Source organism: Oncorhynchus mykiss, chromosome 32, assembly GCF_013265735.2.
Source record: "Oncorhynchus mykiss isolate Arlee chromosome 32, USDA_OmykA_1.1, whole genome shotgun sequence".
In the NCBI taxonomy this organism is placed as follows: Eukaryota; Metazoa; Chordata; class Actinopteri; order Salmoniformes; family Salmonidae; genus Oncorhynchus; species Oncorhynchus mykiss.
Genome location: NC_050572.1, coordinates 21,458,854 through 21,482,731, shown reverse-complemented (window position 1 = coordinate 21,482,731; position 23,878 = coordinate 21,458,854). Strand labels below are relative to the sequence as shown.

At 40.3% G+C, this 23,878-nt stretch overlaps 1 protein-coding gene across 4 annotated transcripts in view; it reads right to left on the bottom strand.

The window, feature by feature from the left end:
- The window catches only part of thrap3b (thyroid hormone receptor associated protein 3b), a 38,751-nt gene extending 18,240 nt beyond the window's left edge, over positions 1-20,511 (bottom strand). The window contains exon 1 of one of the 4 annotated variants that reach the window (XM_036970654.1): positions 20,161-20,511. The gene's annotated coding sequence lies outside the window, so the exon portion shown is untranslated. Of the gene's footprint in view, positions 1-12,919; positions 13,034-13,075; positions 13,472-20,160 lie in introns of those variants that run through there. The other 3 variants (XM_036970653.1, XM_036970652.1, XM_036970655.1) reach the window with 3 other exon arrangements.
- Between the last annotated feature and the right edge of the window lie 3,367 nt (positions 20,512-23,878).

The following is a 23,878-nucleotide window of genomic DNA, read 5'->3' as shown; positions in this document are numbered from 1 at the left end:
AGACATCAAATCTATGAGACAACATATACGGAATCATATAGTAACCAAAAAATGTGTTAAACAAATTAAATTTTCTATTTGAGATTCTTCAAAGTAGCTACCCTTCACCTTGACAGCTTTGCACACACTTGGCATTCTCTCAACCAGCTTCATGTCACCTGGAATGCATTTCAATTAACAGGTGTGTCTTGTTAAAAGTACATTCAGAATTTCTTTCCTTCTTAATGCGTTTGAGCCAATCAGTTGTGTTGTGACAAGGTAGGGTTGGTATACAGAAAATAGCCCTATTTGGTAAAAGACCAAGTCCATATTATGGCAGGAACAGCTCAAATAAGCAAAGTGAAACAACAGTCCACATGACTTTAGGACATGAAGGTCAAGAACTTTGAACATTTCTTCAAGTGCAGTTGCAAAAACCATCCAGCTCTATGATGAAACTGGCTCTCATGAGCACCGCCACAGGAAAGGAAGACCCAGAGTTACCTCTGCTGCAGAGGATAAGTTCATTAGAGTTACCAGCTTCAGAAATTGCAGCCCAAATAAATGTGTCACTGAGTTCAAGTAACAGACATCTCAACATCCACTGTTCAGAGACAATCAGGACTTCATGGTCAAATTGCTGCAAAGAAACCACTACTAAAAGGACACCAATAAAGAAGAAGAGACTTGCTTGGGCCAAGAAACACGATTAATGGACATTAGACCGGTGGAAACCTGTCCTTTGGTTTGACGAGTCCAAATTTGAGATTTTTGGCTCCAACCGCTGTGTCTTTGTGAGACGCAGATTATGTTAACGGATGATCTCTGCATGTGTGGTTCCCACTGTGAAGCATGGAGTAGGAGGTGTGATGGTGCTTTGCTGGTGACAGTGTCAGGGATTTATTTCGAATTCAAGGCACACTTAACCAGCATGGCTACCACAGTATTCTGCAGTGATACACCATCCCATCTGGTTTGTGCTTAGTGGGACAATCTTTTTTTTTTTTTTTTTTACAGGACAATGACCTGAAACACACCTCCAGGCTATGTAAGGGCTATTTGACCAGGAAGGAGAGTGATTCAAGTGCTGCATCAGACTACCTGGCCTCCACAATCACCCGACCTCAACCCAATTGAGATGGTTTGGGATGAATTGGACCGCAGAGTGAAGTAAAAGTAGCCAACAAGTGCTCAGCATGTGGGAACCTCTTCAAGACTGTTGGAAAAGCATTCCTCATGAAGCAGGTTGAGAGAATGCCAAGAGTGTGCAAAGCTGTCATCAAGGTAAAGGGTGGCTACTTTGAAGAATCTCAAATATAAAATACTTTTTTGGTTACTACATGATTCAATGTTATTTCATAGTTGATGTCTTCACTATTATTCTACAATGTAGAAAATCACATTTAAAAAAACTTGGATGAGTAACAAAATGTTGACAAATACTGTATATAAAATCACTACACAACTTAAAAACAATGTCCAAGAAAATCAACTCTACAAATTCAAAATCATGGCCCCCAGAGAATCTTGGAACCTATCAGCAACCAGGGGCCTGTCTGACTATGTCCCAAATGCCACCCTATACCTACAGACCCTGGTCAAAAGTAGTGCACTATATATAAGGCAGGGGTTGTCAACAGACTAATCTAGTTGATTTAGGGAATAGGTGCCATTTGAGACAGCCTATTTCTAGAGCTGTTGTGACCTCAGATCTGGAACAATGACTTGATACCTTGTCCCCCGTCTACAAGACCCACTTGCCTAGCGGCCCTCACCTGCTTAACCCCTGCCTGTCACCAGCAGTACCGCCAAAAGCCCCACACGACCTTCACGGCGAGTGTGGAAAAAGGCTAAACCTGGCACTGGCTAAAAATAAAAACTACACTGTCCGAATATATAACAAGAGAGAATGGCGAGGAATGCTTTTAGCGCCGGCTTTATCCTGCAGCCATATCCATAGTGCATGATAGTGCAGGTGGGGGCTGGGAATAGAGCAGCACTATTTCGGACACAAGACACACAGCCTCTGGCAACTCCATGGGGGTAATGGCTGGCTCTGCTTCAGATACACACAATCTTAATATTCAGCCCAAAGGACAGGTGCCTCCATCAAAACAGAAAGGAGGGATGGGGACGTAGTCCAAGATCAGACATAACACGAAGGATTTGAACATAGCTTTAAAAATCCTGACAGAAATCTAGTGCTCCGGCCCAAACATCCTTCTGAATATCAGGCAGCACGAACGTGTTTTATATTGTTTTCCTTGTGAAGTTATTAGAAAAGATAACGTCTAACTTCCAGCCACACAATCATCTCAGGGGTGTCAAACTCATTCCATGGAGGGCATAACGTCTGCTGGTTTTTGTTTCTCTTTCAAATAAGAATAAGAATAAAAAAAACAGATGAGGGGAATTGCTTGCTAATCAGCTACCTTAATTCATCAAACAAGTACAAGGGAGGAGTGAAAAGCCAGACACACGGTCCTCTGTGGAATGAGTTTGACATGTGATCTAGGACAAGTCAAAGGCAACTGGCCTCCTCACACGTGCATCAATATAATTGGACACAATGTACCATCATTTAACAGTGCAGTCTTCTCTGGAATAGTAGAGGAGGAAGACAAGTAAACAAAATTATGCAACTGGGTACTTATTGTAGGGTTAGGATGTCAAATTTGGTATTCAAATGTATTTTGGAAACACTTCCCAACAATACACAAGTATTACAATGATTTTTTATTGTTCTGTAGTACTGTTAGCGATTGAGAAAAATTGACAGTAGAGAGGACACTATGGCCCAAATGGGCCAAGAGACTGGCAGAAGTCAGGGGTCAAGTGCTCTGCATTTTTCTATTTCATTGCTAACAAAACATTATTTCAAATATTTAGAGGAGTTAACTTTAAGGTAGTCCACATACATAACACTAACTAGCAATGCATAAAGACGCTGTTAAACAATTAGGCCTAACCTTTGTATTTGCTCATAGCGAATGAGGATGCACTGCACACACCATCAAATGGTAAATAATTTATCAATTAAAATTACAAGCATTTCACGGCACCTGCAATAACATCTGCAAATCTGTGTATGCGACTAATGAACTTAGATTTAGATTTCTTGTCCAATTGGTATTTCAACCACAAACAAATGGTTTTCTTCAATCTACTGCCTAAATATGATTAACTTGTTCTCAAGTTGCAATCAACACAATGATGAGCATTTGCAATTTTGCACTTGTAGGCCTATTTCTTGCCTATTGTTCTCACCAAACCAGTTAGAGCCTAATGTTGGGACATTGTCTTTTCTGTATTAGGCTACTCATTATAGTCTGAGGTAGACCTATGATAAACAAGGCTGTCTACTGGTTAATAATTAGCAGTGGAAGGTTTGTATGCGAATCATCACCGTCTGATGCTCCTTTCCTCATTCCCATGGCTGTGCAGTGCATCCTGCAGAGTGCATGTTACAAGCACTGTATTGTATTTACTCCGCAATGCCTCAGTGCCTTCCTTCACTTTCCCTGGCCCGCATTGTCAACCTTATTCATCAAAACCGGCTTTCTCTGTCTGCATCCCAAATAGCACCCTATTCCCTACATAGTGCACTACTTTTGACCAGATCCTAAAAGTTGTGCGCTATGTAGGTGCCATCTGGGACATACCCTTACCCCCTCTCAAACTTAAGTCAAGCAATCAGAACAGAGAATAAATATTTCACAATGTGTTGTTCTTCCCCTTCTTGAACAGTATGCTGGTAAGGGGTTGTAGTGTACAAACGAGACAAGGGAGGTGGGGTCTTGGGAAGTGTTGACACATCATGTACAACACAGGAAATCTGACAGAAAGTTCCTTTACAACCTAGGTCTCTAGATCCTCAGCTTTCACAGATTCTGAAGAACATGGCTTTGTGACTTCGCTATGTTACTCATTCAGACGTAAAAGTTTACACTTCAACTAAGCAGTAGTCTCTCACAGAGAAGTGCAAGTCACATACCCAGCTAGAGTTCAGGTCTTTTCACAGTAAGAGGCTTCTAATTCTGGTCAACATACAGGCAGACAAAAAGAGCCTGTAGTTACTAAATGTGGGACCTATCCTAGTGCACACGCAGGCCTAGCATATAGACTACCGTTTAAAAGTTTGAGGTCACTAATACCCTGACTACATCGCGTGCGCGAGCATGGCAAAATACATTTAGAAATCTATATTATTCAATTATTGCGCAAGCGCAAACAAGCGTCTGCGTTGCCAAGGGCTAAAATAGAAGTCAGTTCTATTTGTGACACAGATTGCGCTGTAAGTCCTGCCTCTCCCATCTCCTCATTGGTTTATAGAAGCAGGTACTAAAGGTCGACCGATTAAGATTTTACCAATTATTGGAGGACCAAAAAAAGCCAACACCAATTAAATCTGACTATTTTATTTCTTTATTTGTAATAATGACAATTACAACAATACTGAAATTAACACTTATTTTAACTTAATATAATACATTAATAAAATCAATTTAGCCTTAAATAAATAATGAAACATTATTGGTTTAAATAACATTCAATTTGGTTTAAATAATGCAAAAACAAAGTGTTGGAGAAGAAAGTAAAAGTGCAATATGTGCCATGTAAAAAAGCTAACGTTTAAGTTCATTGCTCAGAACATGAGAACATATGAAAGCTGGTGGTTCCTTTTAACACGTGTCTTCAATATTCCCAGGTAAGAAGTTTTAGGTTGAAGTTATTATAGGAATTATAGGACTATTCATCTCTATACCATTTGTATTTCATATACCTTTGACTATTGGATGTTCTTATAGGCACTTTAGTGTAACAGTATGGCTTCCGTCCCTCTCCTCGCCCCTACCCGGGCTCGAACCAGGAACACATCGAAAACAGCAACCCTCGAAGCATCATTATCCATTGCTCCACATACGCCGCGGTCCTTGCAGGGCAAGGGGAACAACTACTGCATGGTCCTTGAGCGAGTGCAGTCACCGATTGAAACGCTATTAGCGCACACCCCGCTAACTAGCTAGACATTTCACATCGGTTACACCAGCCTAATTTCGGGAGTTGATAGGCTTGAAGTCATAAATAGCTCAATGCTTGAAGCACAACGAAGAGCTGCTTGAAACGGACGAAAGTGCTGTTTGAATGAATGCTTACAAGCCTGCTGCTGCCTACTACCGCTCAGAGTGCTCTATAAAATATCAAATCATAGACTAAATTATAACATAATAACTAACACACAGAAATACGAGCCTTTGGTCATTAATATGGTCAAATCCGGAAACTATCATTTCGAAAACAAAATGTTTATTAATTCAGTGAAATACAGGACCATTCTGTATTTTATCTAATGGGTGGTATCCTAAGTCTAATTATTGCTGTTACATTGTACAACCTTCAATGTTATGTCATAATTATGTACAATTCTGGCAAATTAATTCCTGTCTTTGTTAGGAATAAATGGTCTTCACAGTTTGCAACGAGCCAGGCAGCCCAAACTGCTGCATATGCCCTGACTGCTTGCAAGAGAAGTGACACAATTTCCCTAGTTAAAAGTTAGTCATGTTAGCAGACAATATTAACTAAATATGCAGGTTAAAATATATACTTGTGCATTGATTTTAAAGAAAGGCATTGATGTTTATGGTTAGGTACACATTGGTGCAACGACAGTGCTTTTTTCGCTAATACGCTTGTTAAATCATCACCTGTTTGGAGAAGTAGGCTGTGATTCGATGATAAGTTAACAGGCACCACATCGATTATATGCAACGCAGGACACACTAGATAAACTAGTAAAATCATCAACCATGTGTAGTTAAGTAGTGATTATGTTAGGTTGATTGTTTTTTATAAGATAAGTTTAATGCTAGCTAGCAACTTACCTTGGCTTCTTGCGGCTTCTTGCTGTATGGTTAGTGTTGGACTAGTAACCGGAAGGTTGCAAGATCGAATCCCGAGCTAAGTTAAAAATCTGTCGTTCTGCCCCTGAACAAGCCAGTTAACCCACCGTTCCTAAACCACCGTTCCTAAGCCGTCATTGAAAATAAGAATGTGTTCTTAACAGACTTGCCTAGTTAAATAAACAAGGTAAAAAAATATTATTTATTATTTTTATATATATTTAAAAAAAAATCTATATATATATATTTTTTTAAATCGGCCACAATCGGTGTCCTTTTGGAGATTACCGATTGTTATGAAAACTTGGAATCGGCCCTAATTAATCAGCCATTCCGATTATTCGGTCGACCTCTAGCAGGTGCCATCTCCTCATTGGTTATACCCACATGGGTGACTGAAAGACAAACGAGGTCAGTGGAGGTAATGCACCATATTTTATGAAAGTTGCCAATCGCAATATAAAAGTTGAGGGAAGAGAAAGCCTGGAAGGAGGAGAGATGACTAGAAACGAGTCAGTTGATTGTTTTATGTGTGGATTAATTGTCAGAGTAGAGGCCCTTGCGCATTTCAGGTAAAATAACAACTCAATGTTTATATCCCAGGACAAATTAGCTAGCAACAGCAAGCTAGCTAAATAGGACACATTAGCTACCAAGTGCAAGCTAGCTAAATTGCCATAAATGTTTAATGCTTTTCGACCTGTGCCCAAATGAATGTAATTGGTTCAGTTTGTTCTGATATTTTAACCTGCGTGTCGTGATCGCGTTTGGTGTGGGGGGACAAAACTAATTTATGCACGATGGCGCGCGCAGCCGGATTGGGTTCTGTGTAAGAAACGTCCTTGTTTTTGAAAGAAAAACATTTTTTTTTGTCCATTAAAATAACTTCAAATTGATCAGAAATACAGTGTAGACATTGTTAATATTGTAAATGACTATTGTAGCTGGAAGATTGGAAAAAAGTGTTATGGGCAGACATATATAAGTTTGAGGTGTTCGGATCACAAAGAACATTTGTGAGACGCAGAAAAAATGAAAAGATTCTGGAGGACTGCTTGACGCCATCTGTCGAGCATGGTGGAGTCAATGGTCTGGGGCTGCTTCGGTGGTGGTAAAGTGGGAGATTAGTACAGGGTTAAAGGGATCTTGAAGAAGGAAGGCTATCACCATGTTGCAACGCCATACCATACCCTGTGGACGCCGCTTAATTGGAGCCAATTTCCCCCTACAACAGGACAATGACCCAAAGGACAGCTTCAAACTATACAATAACTATTTAGGGAAGAAGCAGTCAGCTGGTATTCTGTCTATAATGGAGTGGCCAGCACAGTCATCGGATCTCAACCCTATTGAGCTGTTGTAAGAGCAGCTTGACCGTATGGTACGTAAGAAGTGTCCATCAAGCCAATCCAATTTGTGGGAGATGCTTCAGGAAGCATGGGGTGAAATCTCTTCAGATTACCTCAACAAATTGACAACTAGAATGCCAAAGGTCTGCAAAACTGTAATTGTTGCAAATGGAGGATTCTTTGAGAAAGCAAAGTTTGAAGGACACAATTATTATTTAAATTAAAAATCACTATTTATAACCTTGTCAACATCTTGACTATATTTCCTATTCATTTAATGCAACTCATTTAATGTATTCTACATTTCTATGTGACCCAAAACTTTTGAACAGTAGTGTATATACAGATAGGGCATACAAAGCCAAAAGGTACCATATGCATAAATCACTGACATTTCCTGGTTGCTAAAATTCTAATAGTTCAACTAATTTGATCTCACCCATTATAACCAGCATGTCCAGAGATACAACCTCTCTTATCGTCACCCAGTGCCTGGGCTTACCTCCGCTGTACCCACCATACCCGTCTGCACATTATGCCCTGAATATAGTGGGGCAAAAAAGTATTTAGTCAGCCACCAATTGTGCAAGTTCTCCCACTTAAAAAGATGAGGCCTGTAATTTTCATCATAGGTACACTTCAACAATGACAGACAAAATGAGCAGAAAAAAATCCAGAAAATCACATTGTAGGATTTGTAATGAATTTATTATGGTGGGAAATAAGTATTTGGTCAATAACAAACGTTTCTCAATACTTTGATATATACCCTTTGTTGGCAATGAGAGGTCAAACGTTTTCTGTAAGTCTTTACAAGGTTTTCACACACTGTTGCTGGTATTTTGGCCCATTCCTCCATACAGATCTCCTCTAGAGCAGTGATGTTTTGGGGCTGTTGCTGGGCAACACAGACTTTCAACTCCCTCCAAAGATTTTCTATGGGGTTGAGATCTGGAGACTGGCTAGGCCACTCCAGGACCTTGAAATGCTTCTTACGAAGCCACTCCTTCGTTGCCCGGGCAGTGTGTTTGGCATCATTGTCATGCTGAAAGACCCAGCCACGTTTCATCTTCAATGCCCTTGCTGATGGTAGGCTTTGTTACTTTGGTCCCAGCTCTCTGCAGGTCATTCACTAGGTCCCCCCGTGTGGTTCTGGGATTTTTGCTCACCGTTCTTGTGATCATTTTGACCCCACGGGGTGAGATCTTGCGTGGAGGCCCAGATCGAGGGAGATTATCAGTGGTCTTGTATGTCTTCCATTTCCTAATAATTGCTCCCACAGTTGATTTCTTCAAACCAAGCTGCGTACCTATTGCAGATTCAGTCTTCCCAGCCTGGTGCAGGTCTACAATTTTGTTTCTGGTGTCCTTTGACAGCTCTTTGGTCTTGGCCATAGTGGAGTTTGGAGTGTGACTGTTTGAGGTTGTGGACAGGTGTCTTTTATACTGATAACAAGTTCAAACAGGTGCCATTAATACAGGTAACGAGTGGAGGACAGAGGAGCCTCTTAAAGAAGAAGTTACAGGTCTGTGAGAGCCAGAAATCTTGCTTGTTTGTAGGTGACCAAATACTTATTTTCCACCATAATTTGCAAATAAATTCATTAAAAATCCTACAATGTGATTTTCTGGATTTTTCCCCCCTTATTTTGTCTGTCATAGTTGAAGTGTACCTATGATGAAAATTACAGGCCACTCTCATATTTTTAAGTGGGAGAACTTGCACAATTGGTGGCTGACTAAATAATTTTTTGCCCCACTGTATATTCTACCATGCCCATAAATCTGCTCCTTTTATTCCTTGTCCCCAACGCTCTAGGCGACCAGTTTTGATAGCCTTTAGCCGCACTCTCATCCTACTCCTCCTCTGTTCCTCGGGTGATGTGGAGGTAAACCCAGGCCCTGCATGTCCCCAGGCACCCTCATTTGTTGACTTCTGTGATTGAAAAAGCCTTGGTTTCATGCATGTCAACATCAGAAGCCTCCTCCCTAAATTTGTTTTACTCACTGCTTTAGCACACTCTGCCAACCCTGATGTCCTTGCCGTGTCTGAATCCTGGCTTAGGAAGGCCACCAAAAATTCTGAGATTTCCATACCCAACTAGAACACTTTCCGTCAAGATAGCACTGCCAAAGGGGGATGAGTTGCAATCTACTGCAGAGATAGCCTGCAAAGTTCTGTCATACTTTCCAGGTCTATGCCCAAACAGTTAGAACTTCTAATTTTAAAAATGAATCTCTCCAGAAAGTCTCACTGTTGCCGCCTGCTACCGACCCCCCTCAGCTCCCAGCTGTGCCCTGGAGACCATCTGTGAATTGATCGTCCCCCCATCTAGCTTCAGAGTTTGTTCTGTTAGGTGACCTAAACTGGGATATGCTTAACACCCCGGAAGTCCTACAATTGAAGCTAGATGCCCTCAATCTCACACAAATCATCAAGGAACCCACCAGGTACAACCCTAAATCTGTAAACATGGGCACCCTAATTGACATTATCCTGACCAACTTGCCCTCCAAATACACCTCTGCTGTCTTCAATCAGGATCTCAGCGATCACTGCCTCATTGCCTGTATCCGCGGTCAAACGGCCACCCCTCATTACTGTCAAACGCTCCCTAAAATACTTCTGCGAGAAGGCCTTTCTAATCAACCTGGCCCGGGTATCTTGGAAGGATATTGACCTCATCCCGTCAGTTGAGGATGCCTGGTCATTCTTTAAATGTAACTTCATCACCATCTTAGACGAGCATGCTCCGTTCAAAAAATGCAGAACTAAGAACAGATATAGCCCTTGGTTCACTCCAGACCTGACTGCCCTCGACCAGCACAAAAACATCCTGTGGCGGACTGCAATAGCATCGAATAGTCCCTGCGGTATGCAACTGTTCAGGGAAGTCAGGAACCAATACACGCAGTCAGTCAGGAAAGCAAAGGCCAGCTTTTTCAAGCAGAAATTTGCATCCTGTAGCACGCGCTCCAGCAGGTGTATCTCACTGATCATCCCTAAAGCCAAAACCTAATTTGGCCGCCTTTCTTTCCAGTTCTCTGCTGCCTGTGACTGAAACGAATTGCAAAAATCTTTGAAGTTGGAGACTTATCTCCCTCACCAACTTTAAACATCTGCTATCTGAGCAGCTAACCGATCGCTGCAGCTGTATATAGTCCATCGCTATATAGCCCACCCAATTTACCTACCTCATCCCCATACTGTTTTTATTTGATTTACTTTTCTGCTCTTTTGCACACCAGTATCTCTACCTGCACATGTTCATCTGATCATTTATCACTCCAGTGTTAATCTGCTAAATTGCAATTATTCACTCCTATGGCCTATTTATTGCCTACCTCCTCATGCCTTTAGCACACAACATATATAGATTATTTTTGTTCTACTATGTTATTGACTTGTTTACTCCATGTGTAACTCTGTTGTTGTCTGTTCACACTGCTATGCTTTATCTTGGCCAGGTCGCAGTTGCAAATGAGAACTTGTTCTTAACTAGCCTACCTTGTTAAATAAAGGTGAAATAAATAAATAAAAATGCTGTGTATGTGACAAAACAAGCTAGTGTAGAGAATCACCGTACCATCTAAACAGCTGTGAAATATACTTTCAATAATCACATTTTGTATTTTTCAGCTGTTTAAAGCTGGTGTACAAAACGGAAAGTAAAAACTAAACTTAACTGGAAGCATTGAAATGGAGCACAGAACAGATCTACCCCTTCTTAGACTTGCTTTCAATGAGAATTACATATCTACAATCCCATTTCTATCTGAATTTGGTCAGGTCGCCAAAAAAAGTTACATGTTGAAGCTTTAAATTATGACATAGCCTACACAGCCTAAGCCCTGTGGTTGAACATATTCGGTAAATAATGATAGTAAGAGTTGTAAGCCTCGGTTTCTTGTTACTGAGTATTGAATGCAGAGTCGGGTCCTCACTAGTCACCACAAAATCATATTTATGACTAATCCCAACCTAACTCGTCACTGGAAATAACACTATCATATTTCATACCGCTTTTAAAACAATGAAATGCACTCCAGATCGCCAAAGCAGCCAAAAGATGGTATGAGCATAATTGTCTAGAACACATCCATCCGTTTATATCGTCATGAAAAATTTCACTTCGATGTGGTTTATCTAAACAGTGTCCAAAATGATTCAACTCTTTTTCTCCTTCAAGTACCATGTCGCAATGCGCCCTGTGTCTGTGAAACAGAGATATTAAATAAAGGAATGAAGAAACGCCCCATCCAACCATCACATTCACGTCGTCATGCTAAATCACACGGTTGCTAAACTAATCGTCACGCAATCCCTTCTCAAATTTAGAGTAAGAGTAGATAAAGTTGCCTATTTTCCTCAAAAGTACGTAATGTCATGATTCCAAAGCTATATGATATTACAGCGAACAAGTTAATTATTTCACACCTTGGAAATGGTTTGCAACGTTGTACTTGTTTCTCGAAATTCATGCTAATGTTTGGTTTTTGAGCTAGGGCTCAATTGACTCCCATTCGCTCCTTGAAGGAGAGCTCATTGCCACAGAATGCACCGTGCGGCCCATGGACGATTTATGGGCAATGTTCACAATGGGCGTTAATACGATTCTAATGGTGTACCCCATCTCCTCAAAAACATCTATGTGGGATAGCAACGTTACTCTGCTCTCGCTCTGGGTAGAGACGCCGTTTATAGCTCAGTGGCAGAAACAAACTGGAAGTTGAACTCAGTGAGTAATACTTCTAAATTGATAGTGCTGTTTGTTTAGGCGATTGTACAGCTAGCTAGTTACTTCACATGCTTATATTGACTCTGCTACTATTGTGTGTAGCTATGTTTTCTAGCTACCTAGCCCAGCGAGAGAGAATTGCATTGTGGGTTTTGTAGTAGATTTGAGCTGCAACAGATTTCATTAAGGAATTTAACGACAAAATGAAACATTTGTCCAAATTATTTTTACGTTAGTGATATTTATCACTCAATAATTTGTGTTTTGGGATGGATTATCCCTTCAGTAATTTTTGATATAGCAATTTTCACTGGCTAGTGACAACCGCGGAGTCGTCTAATCTAGAGCAATCTCATTTAAATATTGACATTGATTGGGAGCATTCTAGTCCCTGAAATGTTACCAGATTGACATGGGATCGGTCTGCTTTGGTCAATCAAAAGACATAAGCTTATATTTCAAGGATGTATTTCTACTCACATGATTAATGCTGGTGGAGTATTATTTAAAATTCTGGCTACAATACTGTAGGCTATTGTTGAATTCACATGAGGCTACATTATACAACCCCCAAAAAACAGATGACAGCAACTGTTTGATGCCCGTTAGTTAGGTCATTAACAGTTGGTGAATACATCTGTTTTTGCACTCATTTAGCTGTTTAATTATCCTAATGTGCTTGGCAAACATAGCTATGTTTAGAGGCAAACAGCTGCTCTAGTTAGTAGTGGAGTAATGGACATGAACAGTCAGTGTACATATACATTGTGGCTGGTTAGTTAGCTCAAGTCAAGGCTAATAATGAACAAGATTAACTATATAAAATCAGTTAGCTAGCTAGAATGGCGTTTTCTAACTACCTAACTAGTCAATTTTTACAGTAAACTGGGTTACACTTTAGTTGGTTAACTAGCTAACTACACTATTTTAGTATTAAAGTGACTAGTTACCTGGCTGGAGAGCAGAGGGTAAGTAGCCGACTAAACTGGAGTTGAGTGTAATCGGCTAGGGGGTGGGTAGCTAACGTTAGCTGGCTAACTAGCTTCACTGGCAGACGTCAACAGGTAAAATAACTGGTTTATAAAACAACATGCCCTTTCACTTACCTCAGACTGGTTTCACACGGCTAAATTAGCTAGCTTGTTTGTTAATACAAATAAAATGTTAAGTTAGCTAAATTGTGTTGCTAGCCAAACCAGACCAATACGCTCCTGCTGCTTTCCGACAAAGCAACGGAATAACTAACTCTACCCCTGACAAGGAGGACGCAGTTGCACGGTCGGTATTTAACTTAACTACCCGAAGTCATAAATGTAATTTTCTGCTAAATACATACATATTTCTGATATCGTAGCTAATGTATCGTACGCTAGCTACCAAATGTATTGAGCCATTTGGTCCCCTCACCAGTGAGTCGTAAGGTACAGTACGCAGCAGCAGTAGGCTAGTGAGGCAGAGATCGGTATATAATGACGAGATGCTCATATCTCCGCCCCAACAATGGAGTCGTTGTCCCAAAGGCAGGAAGGCAGGTGATTAGCTCCAAAATAAGCCCATAGGAACAAATTATGCTTATTTTAGACATTTTGGCGAGAGTGAAACATCTTGCTATGCCTCTTCCTCTTTGACTGAGGTCAAATTTCCTTCCTAGATTTCCCTGTCAAATCTTTAATTAAGGCTGGTCCCCCATCTCATTTGATTATTATTTGGATTATTCAAATCATGCTGCCAATCAGTCATCCAGTAGCTACTGTAGGCTACTACTGTAAAATATTACCTGAACCTGCAATGTATTGTGCTTTCCTGATGAGACGCATTTTCTTGGGCTCGAAATAGATTACAGGATGCACTGTTTCCTCTACCAGTATTGACCTCAATGAACATGCGCTCAACCCCCTTTTGCTTCATCATACTCTAAAATGTTCCGTACATTTTACAAGCAGTTGGCTACCTGTCCAAACTATCTGTCCCTAATGAAAAGGAAAGTGCGACTTAATTGAAATAGGGCAATCTTCTGTAAACCACCTCTACGTTGTCAAAACACAACTGATTGGCTCAAACAAATTAGGAAGGAAAGAAATTCCACAAATGAACTTTTAAAGGCACACCTGTTAAAATGCATTCCAGGTGACTACCTCATGAAGCTGGATGATAATACAAAGAGTGTGCAACGCTATAGGGTGGCTACTATATACAATATATTTAGATTTGTTTAACACTTTGTGGTTATTACATGATTCTGTATGTGTTATTTCATAGTTTTGATAGTCTTTACTATTCTACAATACAGAAAATTGTAAAAATAAAGAAACTGTTGAATGTGTAGGTGTCCACACTTTTGACTGGTACTGTACCTGAGAGATATAAAGATTTGTATTATTATTATTTTTTTTACATTCATTTAACCCATTATTTTTGGTACTAAACAGTTTCCATGTATTTATTTTTATTTAACCATGTAGGCAGCTAACCCACTGTTCCTAGGCCGTCATTGAAAATAAGAATTAGTTCTTTAACTGACTTGCCTAGTTAAATAAAGGTTACAAAAATATATATATAAAAAAAACGACAACAATAGTTACAAATGTACAGTCAATAACACAGTGTGTGCAAATGTAGAAGAGTAGGGAGGTAAGGCAATAAATAGGCCATAGAGGAGAAATAATTACAATTTAGCGATTAACACGAGTGATAGATGTGCAAATGATGATGTGCAAGTAGAGATACTGAGGTGCAAGAGGGTAAGTAATAATATGGGGATGAGGTAGTTGGGTGCGCTATTTACAGATTGGCTGTGTACAGGTACAGTGATCTGTAAGCTGCTCTGACAGCTGATGCTTAAAGTTAGAGAGGGAGATATAAGACTATAAGAGATACTTCCATTCATAAAAAGAAAATGGGTACTGGGGGGCCTTCAGAAGAGTCTTGTGAGGCCTGTGGGCGTCCTAGAGCAAAACAACCGACATGTACCTGTTTAAGAGTCTCAGAAGTTGGCAGATCGGCTGTACCGACATCATACAAGTCCCAAGACGTTTGTGGGGGTCGTAGAGCCAACCGGAGACTGAAATATTAGTGAGAGTCTCACCTTTTCATAGAGGGGTCATAATAGTTTGTAGGCCAACCCGTTCGGACGATAAAGACACGAGAAGACCGATTGTTGGGATATCTCATGGTCTGACAAACACCGCTCTAGCTGTCACCTTTCATGGCAAGATGCGGAAGTGCAACATCGGCGGATATGGTGGTGAAATGTTTTGTTGAATTCGCACGGCTCAACCGAATGTAAATTTAAAAAATAGACATTGAACTGACGTCTGTGCCCAGTAGGTGCCCCTCAATGAGGCCAACAGGAAGCTTAATCTGATTTGTGTCTAGTTCATAACTGCAAATACCTTGCACAAAGCAACACTCTATTTTAGTTAGGGTGTCATAGTACCCCTCAACCCAATTTGTGTGTGAGGAGGAGATGAAGGCCATCTGTTTGGGGGCCTATGTTGATGTTGTAATTGAATAGTAAAATCTTTTTCTTTTTTTTTGAGGCAGAGCACCCAGTGCCATTTTTAATTGGGGAGGACTGGCTCGTGGTAATGGCTGGAGTGGAATGCTATCAAATGCATCAGACACATGGTTTCCATGTGTTTAATGCCATTCCATTCGCTCTGTTCCGGCCATTATTATTATTATTATGAGCTGTCCTCCCCTCAGCAGCCTCCTGTGGTGTCAGCTATGATATGATACCTTGAGTTTGAAAAAATCTCTTGTTTATTGAGCTACAGTAAGTGAAGTGGATCAACACTTGGATGATGATAACATAATTACATTATTGGTCCATGATCTGTACTAAACATACTGTAAATGCATCATTTATTTATGTAATTCTCTTCATGGTGATGTATCCTGAAATATGTACACAAAGGTAGAAACATTTCATATCTTCCATTGCATGTTTGGGTCTTATTCTACACACTGGCTAACAAGCTCCTCCCCCAAACAAGACCAAATTTGTTGTGTGTGTGTGTGTGTGAGATTAGTCATCTGTAGAGGACTGTATTAGCCAGTAGTAAATGTGTAACAGATTTTGGTAACACTTTATTTGGATAGTCCCTAGTAGATGTTCAATAACCGTCAACAACATTTTAACTAACTATCCTCTACCCTAGCCCTACCCTAAACTTAACCCTTAGCCTAACCTTAACCTTAACCCTCACCTCACCCCTTATTCTAAACCTACCCTTAGCAAGTATTTGCTCATCAACAGACAGTTTGTTGATAGTATGACCATCTGTACATTCTCTATATGGGACTATCCAAATAAAGTGTGACCCATATTTTTATAATCATTGTCCATTCACAGAGAGAGGGCATTGTGGGAATCTGGAGTCATTTCACTGTTGGACATGTTATTCCCCCCTGAAGTGTTTAAAATAAAAATCTTTGTATTCAATGGAATACACTGCCAAACTTTATCCAAAGCCAAGGCCTAGCCAGCCAATTCAGTAAAACCCCAGATGTGTTATGGAAGTAAACAGCACTTTTCCACTCAGAAGAAGGTAGATAAAAGGATTATTTTTGCACTCGGGAGGAAATCCCCATTCAAATCCAAATGAATAAGAATCATATTAATCCAGCAAGAATTACTGCATGAACATTAATAATGCAATTGTATTTTTGTGCTCTTGTAAAAATGAGCTGATTTGTGTAGTAATGCGCCTCTGTCGTCCCCTTTTTATTCTGTGCCATGTGTAGACCCCAGCAACAGTTCTGTATTTCCATTACCTTCCATTTAACAGGGCAGAAAGATGGTAGCATGCAGCTTGTTGGCAGATGATGCCTTTGTTTTGATGGTCTCATAAACCAGCATCTTTGCTCCCTGCTGAGAAGTCGTGTTGACTATATCACTGCTACCATGCAGTTGGGGTTTGAACAGTGCCTGGCTGCAGGCTCCTGAAAGAGAACCTGATGAGATCAGGTGTGTTTGCTCTAAAGCATAAATTGAACACACGTCATTAGTCTGGAAACTAAATAGTGAGATATGTCATGCCCTGAGAGACTTGAGCAGGAAAAATGCGCTCGGCTTCAACTCCGTGCAGCGACAGTGACTCCCTTTCTATTCACTGTGTTCTTATCATGCTGCGTTGACATGTCCCATACTTGATAGTCTTTAAATAGGCTAACTGTGCACCACATACATACAGGGTATCATCATAATGGTTGTGGAAAGGAAACAAACCCGGCTGTTCTCTAAAACCATCTCAAGGACAGAGGAACTGCCTATCCAGATAGTTTTAGAAACTATCTTTCTTCTACTGCATATATAATATAGTCTACTGTATAACATATAACTAACCACTACCAACTCCAAGATGCATCCTTTATCATTTTTCCAAGCACATCTCACATCTGTGGTAGTAAATTCACCCCCTTTTGACCTTAGAGGCTGCAGAGATAGTGACAAACACTTTTTTTTTCTCTCCCTTCCTTCCCTTTCTTCCAGGTGCTTTTGGAATGCAGGTGTCCCTAGACCTGGTGGTGCCTAGATTCAATTTAGTCCATGCCCAATGTCCTGTCGACACATTGTGTAATGCCACATGCCTCCTAGACCTGTCAATCACTATTATAGACTGTTTATGGTCTCACTTTGGCTTTACATTCCATAAGGGAAGGAACTAAACCGGCAAAAGGTGGGTGACAATGAAAATTGTTGCCTCAAAGGTTTTGACCCTGTAAAGGTAACACTAACCTATAAGATGAAGATATGGCAAGGATTGTTGTAAACCTTAGGACATGTCTGCCGTATCATCCCTTTGACAACTCATTTACTAGCTCCTGAAGTTTCATATATCTAACGTCTTGATATTCTGAGCGTTTTTATGACTCTAGACCTACAACCAGTCAACTAAAGCCTTGGCCTATGTGAAAAAATCTTGGTGCTCTGCTTTACATGCACAATCCTTCAGGAAATGTGCTCCTTTATGTTCATGAAATTGTTGCACACCATGTAACTGAAAGCATAAACTAAATGGGAAAAGTTTTTATGCCAGTACTTGAGTCATCTAGTCATAGGCTTTCCAGGTTACGGGATTAGTACACTTGATGTCTTCATCCCACAAAAAAGGCTAAACCAATAGCACATGTCAACACTAGGCCCATAGGACAATGAAGTAAGTCAACTCAAAAAGAAGGAAAACCAACAACGAATGTTGCATAATTTGGTGAGATAGGTAGTCTGTCCACGACAGGGCTCTAAACCAACAGAACAAACACAAGGTCATGCTGCAATTCATTCAAGTTTTTATCAAATGTGTTTTGTGGTTTTTATCTGTGTGATTCCCAGTTTACTGCATTCCCATTGTAGGAATGCCAGTTTAAATCTGGAGTGTGTTGTAGTGAGTGACTGGCTGGCCACCATAAACTCAACCAAACACTGAAGTGGAAGACAACGTCTTTTGTCAGTACCTGTTTCTATTTAAAGCTTTGATCATTGCACTTCACTTTCACAGGAGACTGGAGGTACATATTCTGTGGGAATAAGATGGCTGCTGCTACAGCGGTGATGCAAACGATTTTGTGCTGTGACCTATTTCCTGCTTCTGGCTGAGAGCTGTCCACAGTAGGATGGTTACCAAATGGCACTCTATTCCCTATATAGTGCACTACTTTTTACCAGGGCCCATAGGACTATGTAGGCTGAGTCCCAAATGGCACCCTATTCCCTATGTGGCTCTAGTTGTGCAGAAACACACCGTCAAGTTTGAGGGTAATTCTGCTGAGTATGCAATGGGATGCTATGTCCCCTTTACTTGGGCCTCATTGCACAGAGTGGCGTGTAAGGCCTCCACAAGGTCTCTCCATCTCTTCCTGTCCCCCTTAGCTTTAACTGGGGTTAACTGTGCACCATGTCAACAGCTTCAAACCCCTCAACAGCTTAATAAAAATGCCTCAACAGCTTCAAACCCTTCCTGTTATTATTTTGTTGGTCGACTTAATTGCCTCTCCTCTGTGTTGGTCACTTAACTCTGTTTACAAGATTTTTAAATATTTTTTTTACATAGGGTCATGACGGATTATATAGATATACAGTCGGGTATTATATTCAAAACAATTATATTGTTCTAAGTAGTAAAACATAATTATCGGCACCCCTGTTTTCAATACTCCGGCACCCTCTCCTTGCATCTTTCTTTCGACGCCAAACCCACCACTGGTGTGCGTGATCAAAGGGCTCGATTTGTGTGTCATCTGATCATAGCACCGGTTCCAATCCAAGTAACCAATGCTGTTTTAGCAAACTCCAGGCATTTACAATTGTTGGATGACATGAAAATACAGTTCTTGGCCACGCACACCCAGTGGTGGGTTTGGCCTTGAAAGAAATATGCATATGCAGAAAAGTACATCATACCTACTGTAAAATAAGGTGGTGGATCCTTGATGTTATGGGGCTGTTATGCTTCCACTGGTCTTGAAGCCCTTGTTAAGGTCAACTGCATCAAACTCTACCAGGTATCAGGACATTTTAGCCAAAAACCTGGTTGCCTCTGCTAGGAGGCTGAAACTTGGCCGCAAGTGGATTTTCTACCAAGACAATAACCCTGAGCACACATTAAAATCCACAAAGAAATGGTTAATTGACCACAACATCAGCATTTTGCAAATGTCTTCTCAGTCTCCAGACTTGAACCTCAATAAATGTGTGTTTTGCATTCTGTATTTAGAAATGGTCTAAGATCCCTCCCAATGTGTTCTGCAATCTCATAAAACATCTTTGAAAGAAGTGTAGGAGTATTGAAAACAGGAGTGCCAATTATTTTGACTTTCTTTTTTTAGATTTGTTTTTTATTTGTTAAACAAAGCAATTGTATTAGTATAAAATATAATTTTCACCATAAAATAGCATTGTATTACTTTATACAGTCTTTTTTTTGGTTGAATCAACGTTGTTTCCACGTCATTTCAATTAAATTACCTTGAACAAATGTGGAATAGACGTTGAATTGACGTCTATGCCCAGTGGGGTTATTGTATGTCCATTTAACTCATTATAATGGCTGATCTACTCTCAAATTATTTCAAAAACTTTTAAATAATTAGTTTCAGACCTGCATACCTACCATCACACAAGATCTGTCTAAAAACAAGGGCTAGGTTAGCATGTAAAAGTAAGAAATCCAAACATAAAAAGAGAACTCACCTCGAGTCTGGCAGCGTGAAAAAGAGAAAGTAAAAAATAAGAGCAGGAAGCCCAATGAACCACGGGGGAGGAATACAAACCCTGGTTCTTATCTGGCATGTGCTTGATAAAAACTTCAACGGTAAACAATCTGTATACTGCACACATTGTTAGTTTTATTTAGTGCAGCATTGTCTGTAGTTATGTGGGATTATGTGTTTGTATATGGTATGTCTTCAGCCTCTAGGAAACCATGTGTTCAGCAGGTGGAGTTGACTTTAAAAACAATTAAATGGTAGATTTTATGAGGACCGAGACAGAGGCAAGGGTCAAAAGTTCAATCTTATTCATGTCTAAAGGATGGCCTCCCTAGATGCTAGTTCATTTCAGTAGACTCGGTGTTGTTTAGTCTGTGGGAAAGGACAACACAGTGTTGTGGAAAATGTGTCCTGTAGTGTTTTGGTAAAGTAGTGTTTTGGTAAGGCCCAAGGTAAAGTTAAGCAGAAGACCTGCCTCTCCCTTTCCAGATGACGGACATTTTAAAATGCAACACGCCTTCCATACCACTGTGGCCAACGTGGGACCAGAGAGGAAAGGGCCCTGACACACAGGTTTCAAATACCTGTCCGTCATTTTTCAAAACGGTAGAAAGACTAACACATCAGTCACTAGAGATACTGTAGCATACATGGTCGAAACATTTGCATAATTGTAGAAGATTCAAACTATCCATTGTCAAAGGTGTGATACCACATCACAATGTACAGACGGTTATGCAAATAGTCCAGTAACCAAAGAGCTAGCTCTCCAGTAACCAAAGAGCTAGCTCTCCAGTAACCAAAGGGAAATGGTTCTGTGTATTATCATATAGAGCAGTAGGCAGCTCTTGACCTAGCTACAATACCATAGAGATCCTATTAAATTACAAATGTGCTAAATTACTAGTATTCCTAATTCTATGATGCCTACACTATAGACATCATAACCTAGCTTTTTCCCAGAACACGTGACATGAGCAGCTGGGACCCTGGTGACATCACCTGGTTCCAGTGAGAACACCCAAGGAGAACATAGAAAATAAGTGAAGGGAAGGCTCTTCGTCTACCTCAATGCACTGTACAAGGGAAACAATGGGAATAAACCTTTTAATATACAGTATGTATTGTTGTCTTCAGCTGGAGTGCCTTTGTTTTTTTTTTATTGTCAAATAAGTCACATCAATTTATTGTAGTCTCCTAAAGACACAGAAAAAGCTTTTCACTCCAACAGAGAGTAAACCAATAAGGGCATACTTTCAGTGCCAGAAAGCCGTTACGGCTGCTGTTTCAGTAGGCCCAGTTTATTTAGCTGGATATTCAATATGTTAGCCAGGGCATGAAATAAGCACCATGACCATAGCCTAGGGGAATTTGTTGTAATAAAGGGTTCTATTAAAAGTTAGTGGGCTGCCCAGGGATGCTGAAAAGAGAGTGACCACAAGGCATATTATGTTTGATTGCAAAGGGATAGTGAACACACACCTGTTGTAGTGTCTGCTTTCATTACAAGGGTCAATCATCATGGGGTTGCAACCCAGAGCAACAGCTAAACAAATACAGCCTGCCCTGCACAGATAGCAGGTGTCTGACTCTTAGTGAAGCAATCTTTTTGTCCTTTATATCGACCGTCTAATGTCCAATGAATCAAGTCAAATTTGCTATCACAGTTCATTGACCTTTTTTTAAGTTAAAATTTTACCCACAGTAAAAACCTGAGATGTATAACACAACTTGAACACAACGAATGCCCACCAAAGATCAATAGTTTTAGCCATAGCAACCAAAACCCTGAAAGATTCACTGTATAATATGTTAGAATGAGGATTAGACATCTATAACAGCAACCAACAGGGTTGTTGGGTAGGTGACTTTCTAAATGTAATCTGTTAGTTACTACCTGTCAAATTGTAATCGGTAGTGTAACTTTTGGATTACCTTAACTCATTAACGTAATCTGATTACTTTCAGTTACTTTTGGATCACTTCCCCTTTTAGAGTCATTCGAGGAAGATAAAACGGATCCATCTTACGCAGTTGGTGTCACAGTGGTCTCTGACTTGTGGGTAGAGTCGCTCTGGTGAACAAATTTGAAATTGCGCTTTTCAATGTTGAATTGAATGTAATTGTGAAAAAAGAAAGGTGTCAATGTATTTTTTCGCAAACGTCCTTTTCTGAATTTAAGTGATCCAAGAAGTAATAATCAAGTGTTTTTTTAATACATGTATTCAGTTACTCTCCAACCCTGGCAACCAATCAACACCACAATAAACTATCTGTAATGTCATGAATCAAATCAATTCTCTTCAGTTGACACTTTGGGAACCTTCAGCGTTTCAAATGGAGGCAGAGGCGGCTCAATCCATCATAATGGATCCTGTCCCACATTCCCAATGAATCAAGGCCTTGTCTGTGTCCCAAATAGCACCCTATTCCCTACATAGTGCACTACTTTTGACCAGAGCCCTATGAGCTGTGGTCAAAAGACACATACCCTCTTGGCATAGACCATGACTGAAGCCCATATGTCATTGGACTGTCAACACTCTCCTATAAATAGACGGATAGATAAGAGCGAAGCTCCTTTCTTCAGTGATTTCATCAGCTGCAGATGATCCATCACGTGGATCAGACCTGGTCTGGAAACGCTGGTGGTGCCTGAATGATGATGAGAGATGAGTCATGTTTTGCTATTTTTGAGGGAATAATAACAGCAAAAATCTTAGTTGCGTTTTGTTTTTGGATGCTGTAAAATCACTGTATTGTGCACAAGGCATTTGGGAAACAAGTGACATTTTCACTATCCTTCTGACCTTTTTGATGATTTAATCCGATCCTAATGATATTTCCTCTACTCACTGGAGTATCTGTGATAAAGATAAATACGGATGCCATTATAAAAGACCAGCTGGAGAAATCTGAACAGTTGTTGAACGATCCTCTTGGATCTGCATCATGTTTGTAAACAAGTGCTGCCACCTTCTGGCACAACGAGCTTATGCCTCTGCCTGAAATGGCAGCCCATTCCCTATATAGTGCACTCCTTCAAAAGTAGTGCACTATAAAGGGAATAGGGTGCCATATGGGATGAAGATAATGACTTATCTGATCAAACTAATAACCAACAAACCTACTCACAATTACCATTGTCCACTGAAGCAGTGGTGTTTTTCTCTCTTGAGAAAATAATAAGTCATTTTTGTCTGTAATGGAGGTTTGAACCTGACTCAATGATTTGCATCACCAGCTGCTACTCTGGGTAAACAGGCTGGCAATCCTACCCCAGTGATTTCTAGTGAAGTGTGTTGTGATCAGAGAGAGCAGCTGTAATGCTGCACTTAACAGATCTATCCATCTCTCTCTCCTTCCATCCCTCCATTTTTCACTCTTGGTCCCTTGATCTGACAAAATCAATCTCTCTCTCTGTCAGATCAAGGGACAGAGTCTCTTAACCTCCCTCCATCTCCCTCCTCTCATTCACCACTTCAACATTTGGAGAGTTTGGGACTGAGGTTCTATCTGCATTTTTGTCAAAATGTTGCTATTGATGTAGCCATGTTCTGTTCAATGTTCTCTACCTGTATAGTACTCTAAATACCAAAATGCATGTTGTTATGTTCAAAAGAATACTAGATAAAAATTGCGGACACCATTCAAACCAACAATGGTTCAGAATTTGAAAGAAAATTATCTCAGGAGTCATC